Source organism: Erpetoichthys calabaricus, chromosome 18 (assembly GCF_900747795.2).
Source record: "Erpetoichthys calabaricus chromosome 18, fErpCal1.3, whole genome shotgun sequence".
Taxonomy (NCBI): domain Eukaryota; kingdom Metazoa; phylum Chordata; class Cladistia; order Polypteriformes; family Polypteridae; genus Erpetoichthys; species Erpetoichthys calabaricus.
In genome coordinates, this window is record NC_041411.2 from 44,668,871 (window position 1) to 44,674,870 (window position 6,000).

The following is a 6,000-nucleotide window of genomic DNA, read 5'->3' on the forward strand; positions in this document are numbered from 1 at the left end:
AGCTACCAGTACCTGGTTTAAGGACCATGGTATCCCTGTTCTTGATTGGCCAGCAAACTCGCCTGACCTTAACCCCATAGAAAATCCATGGGGTATTGTGAAGAGGAAGATGCAATACGCCAGACCCAACAATTCAGAAGAGCTGAAGGCCACTATCAGAGCAACATGGGCTCTCATAACACCTGAGCAGTGCCACAGACTGATCGACTACATGCCACGCCGCATTGCTGCAGTAATCCAGGCCAAAGGAGCCCCAACTAAATATTGAGTGCTGTACATGCTCATACTTTTCATGTTCATACCTTTCAGTTGGCCAACATTTCTAAAAATCCTTTTTTTGCATTGGTCTTAATTGATATTCTAATTTTCCGAGATACTGAATTTGGGACTTTCATTAGTTGTCAGTTATAATCATCAACATTAAAAGAAATAAACATTTGAAATACATCAGTCTGTGTGTAATGAATGAATCTAATATACAAGTTTCACTTTTTGAATGGAATTACTGAAATAAATCAACTTTGTCATGATATTCTAATTTTATGACCAGAACCTGTATATCTATATATATATCTATATATTCTCTGTCTGTCTGTCTGTCCACATTTCATGAGAGAACTAATTCACGGATTTAGATCGGTTGTTTTTTTTCTAGAACTTGCTTGAACATTCTGGTTGATTTTGCAACTTCTCTCATCGCAGTAAGTATCGTAGTTCACTTGTGGTAGTGATTTATTTGCTTGTATCCAAGTGAGACGAAGGGGGCAGGGCCCTCCTCACTCACGCGCCAGCCTCTTGCATGTACCTTACTTCTGCTAGGCTAGTGAATGAGAGAACTACTTAACGGATTTAGATCGGGGATTTTTTCTAGAATTTGCTTGAACATTCCGGTTCATTTTGTGACTTCTCTCATCGCAGTAAGTATCGTAGTTTGCTTCTGGTACTGATGTATTTGTGCAAATCCAAGAGAGACGCAGCGGGCCGAGGGGTGGGGGGCAGGGCCCACCTCACTCACGTTCCAGCCTCAGGGCATGAACCTTACTTCCGCTTAGCTCAGTGGTTCTCAAACTGTGGGGTGGGCCCCCCTAGGGGGGGTGCGAAGTAACAAAAAGGGGGGCGTGAAGATGTGAAAAAAGAAAACAAGAACTGAAAATATAAAAAATACATCTATTGAAACCAAAGCAAATTAACTTAGTCTACATTCTGATACTAGAAAAATAAACATAGAGTTAGATAAATGTCGATAAAAGTTAAGTAGGTATAATAAAATATGCATCTATGATATATCATTTATTAAAAAAGAACAAATTCGTATTAGTGGGCTCCTTTCAAAAAAATGTTAGGGGGCGCGATTAAAACTGTTATGAAAACTTAAAGGCTGAGAAACACTGGCTTAGCTAGCGAATGAGAGAACTACTTAACAGATTTAGATCGGGTTTTTTCTAGAATTTGCTTGAACATTCTGGTTGATTTTGTGACTTCTCTCATCACGGTAAGTATCGAAGTTTGCTTGCGGTACTGATTTATTTGCTTGAATCCAAGTGAGACGCAGTGGGCCAAGGGGAAGGGGGGCAGGGCAGGGCTCTCCTCAATCACGTGCCAGCCTCAGGGCATGTACCTCACTTCCGCTTAGCTAGCAAATGAGAGAACTACTTAATGGATTTAGATCGGGTTTTTTTCTATAATTTGCTTGATCATTGATTTTGCGACTTCTACCGGCTATACTTCCTTAGAAGGCTGGCGTCCTTCAACACCTGCAATAAGATGCTGCAGATGTTCTATCAGACGGTTGTGGCGAGCGCCCTCTTCTATACAGTGGTGTGCTGGGGAGGCAGCATAAAGAAGAGAGATGCCTCACGCATGGATAAATTGGTGAGGAAGGCAGGCTCTATTGTAGGCACGGAGCTGGACAGTTTGACATCCGTGGCAGAGCGACGGGCGCTGAGCAGACTCCTGTCAATCATGGAAAATCCACTGCATCCACTAAACAGGATCATCTCCAGACAGAGGAGCAGCTTCAGCGACAGACTGCTGTCAATGTCCTGCTCCACTGACAGACTGAGGAGATCGTTCCTCCCCCAAACTATGCGACTCTTCATTTCCACCCTGGTGGGGTAAACGTTAACATTATTCAAAGTTATTGTCTGTTTTTACCTACATTTTTATTACTTTTTAATTTAATATTTTTTTTTTGTATCAGTATGCTGCTGCTAGGGTATGTGAATTTCCCCTTGGGATTAAAAAATATCTATCTATCTATCTATCTATCTATCTATCTATCTATCTATCTATCTATCTATCTATCTATCTATCTATCTATCTATCTATCTATCTATCTATCTATCTGTCTGTCTGTCTGTCTGTCTGTCTGTCTGTCTGTCTATCTATCTATCTATCTATCTATCTATCTATCTTTTCTCATTGTGCTAAGTATCATAGTTCGCTTGCAGGAGCGATATATTCGCGCTATTCAGAGACAGAGGCTGCGGGCCGAGGGGAGGGGGAAGGGAAGCGTGACGTCAGGAGCAGGGGGCCGGGTAGGACCCTCCTCACTGTCCTGTTTCACTTCTACATGGGCGGAGCCACGGGGGATGGCTAGTGTAATATAAATATAGTATGAGAAGCCATAAAAACGGTAAAACGTCCAGGATATGAGCAAAAAAAGTATGGCGAGTGGGGAAAATGTTAACAGATTTCTACTGCTGACTTGGGTTCCATCACATCACATCGCATTACAGGAACAAATTTTGAATTCCGGTGCTTAATCTGTGAAATTCAGTGAAATGAGTAAAAACGGTAAAGTGGTGACTAAATTGCCTGTGTTAGATGGCACCAAAACAACTAAGATGGACTTTTATTTCCTCTTTTATTGCTCTGTAGGATTGTTTTGTATGTGTGATCCACTTAAGGTGGTCTTTACCAATCCCGGAGAAAAGGTGCACATACTTTAAAATAAAGTTGTTCAGACATTTTCTTGTATTCCCCTAATGTGTGTGTGTGTTTTTATTCTCTATTGGTAGACACTCCTTATTATATTCCCCATTTAATACTGACATCCCTACATTCACAAATCTTTGAGTATAATATATGAGTTGCAAATGCTCCTCATTTTTGCACATTTCCAGCTACACCAAAATATAATCTCCTTTTATCTCTTTTACTTCCCAGAAAAATCAGTCAGCATGCTAACACTGTATATTGATATGTGGGGACCACTCTATCTCCCGGCTGAAATCCGCTCCATGTGCTGTTATGATTATACAAGGATTCTTGCTTTGACTGAGATGCCTGCATGTGTTCTTTCATACACAGTCAGATTTCTTTTTTAAAACCTGTCATGCAGCTGAAACACATCGCTGACAAAACGTCTGTGTGAGTCAGGCAGCTCCTCCGGTAGCTCACTTCACAGGTCTAAAATAGTTCTAGATTGCCACCCAAATGCAACTCGTGTAGGGAAAACCCAGGCAGAGCCTCCAGCATCTTTCTGAAGGCAATCAAAAGGAAATGGAGGAACGGGGCCTAATGTATTCCACGTCCTTAAAGCCTGTCACATATTTTCTGGCTCTTAATCTTTTATCGTGCCTTTAACATTCGTTTAGGGTAGAAACTTTTAACGTTTGGGCAGGCTGGATGACGAAGAGTGTGTCCCAGTTGTCAAAATATCTTTTGGGGGATGAGCCTGGTGCATAAACCTCCTGTATTTCTTTAATTGCGCTTGAGAGAGATGCCTCCAGACATATTGCAGTTAGGATAGTTTACTGCCACACTCCCTCCTTCAAGAGGTTCGGTGGCTGCTTTGGGAGCGAGACAGGATCGTGTTATTGCTTAAAGGGCAGTGTCAGATTTACATCTCAAAACAGTTAGTGACGACTTTTAGACATAAGGACTATCACATTTAAGAAATGCACTTTATTCAGTTTTGCCCATCCTTTAAAGTAAAGTACGCAGGAGTATTGAGTGAAAAGTAAAAACCAAACACCTTTGACAATTCAGTTGCTGTTTACCCCATTCATTGCCTCAGAGTGGTTTAACAAAATGAATTTAAATAACTTCTATTGATTCCTGGGTATGTGATCAAGATTACTTGGATTGTTGTTGGTGCCAGACGGGCTGGTCTGAGTATTTCAGAAATTGCTGATCTACTGGGATTTTTATGCACTCAGAAGGTCCAAAAAAGGGAAAATATTCTGTGAGTTGCAGTTCTCTGGATGAAAATGTCTTGTCGGTACCAGAGGTCAGAGGAGAATGGCCAGACTGGTGAGAACTGATAGAAAGGCAACAGTAACTCAAATAAGTCCTCGTTACAACTGAGGTATGCAGAAGAGCATCTCTGAACACACAACATGTCAACCCTTGAAGCAGGTGGGCTACAGCAGCAGGAGATCACACTGGGAGTCACTCCTGTCGGCTGAGAACAGGCAACTGAGGCTACAACTCACATGGGCTCACCAAAACTGGAGAAAAGAAGACTGGAAAAATGTTGCCTGCTCTGATGAGTCTTGATTTCTGCTGTGACCTTCGGATGGTGGGATCAGAATTTTGGCAACAAGAACATGAAAAGTAAGGATCTGTCCTGCCTTGTATCGACAGTTCAGGCTGGTGGTAGTGGTGGTGGTGTAATGGTGTGAGGGATATTATCTTGGAGCACCCCTTAGTACCAAATGAGTGTCATTTAAATGCCACTGGCTACCTGAGTATTGTTGCTGACCATGTCCATCCCTTGATGACCGCAGTGTACCAATCTACTTCCAGCAGAATAATGTGCCATGTTTCAAAGCTCAGATCATCTCAGACTGGGTTCAAGGAGTCCACTGGACTCAAATGGCATCCACAGTCACCAGATCTCAATCCAACAGAGCACTCTTGGGATGTGGTGGAACAGGGGAGATGTGCAGCCGACAAATCTGCAGCAACTGCGCGATGCTATCTTATTAATATGGACCACAAATCCCGAGGAGTGTTTCCAGCACCTTGTTGAATCTTTGCCACGTAGAATTGTGGCACTTCTGAAGACAAAAAGGGGGTCCAACAACCTGGTACTCACATAAAGTGGCCGGTGCAATCTCGTGTAGACGGCAATAATATGTTCCATCTTCCAACCAGTTAATTTCACCATCGTTGTTGCCCTGTGCTCAGAAATTCATATGACGCATACCATCTTTTAGTAGTGACTTAACCCCTCTAGATATCCTGTCGAGACCCCCATCCCCATTCACGCTTTTACTTGTTGGATTTATGGGACATTTTAGCACTCCATGCTCTTACCATTTCGGTCAGCAGCGGGTGCTGACTCTCTCTTCTTAGGCTTCGGATGGGGTTGTCCTGCCAGCACAGGGGATTCTTCCAGCATCTCCAGTAAATTGCGAAAAAAAATTGTGTTTCTTTTTATGTTTTTAATGTCACTCTCTGAGCACTTCTGGCTTTCTTTTATAGATTTCTGTAGCATTCTTGAAAGCAAATCCCCAAGACTCTGCCATCACGTGTGCGAGGCTAATTGGATTATTTTCATAAAACAACATCTTTCAGCTGTGCAAACAGAGGGAGACTAAAAAAAAAAAAAAACAAAACGCCACCACTGGCCGGCCACTGTTACCTAATCTGGGTTGGTAAAACCTCAGTGTTGCTCGTGAGGACCCTGCTAACCAACACAAACGAGCTCAGTTTATCAAGACGTGATTTTCGGTGCCATCTGCCGGAGCTCCGGATTGCACTCTTCTAATTAGCGCATCCATCAAAGCTTTCCCAGCATCTCATTAGAACCAAGCTGCAGCGACTTATTAATATGTAAGAGCGCATTCCTCTTTTCGGTGACAGCATGGAGATAGCACAGGGACAGAGCTTCAGTCCTGCTGTGGTTTGTGCTAATACCCAAAGCACACTAGAGTGCACGCCAAATTTGCTTCTAATTAGTAGGGAATTCCCCAAAATGTGTAAATAATGTTTATTCCAGTTGTTTTGTGCTCTTCTAGATTGTGACTTTACTGAGTTTAAAAAAACTAA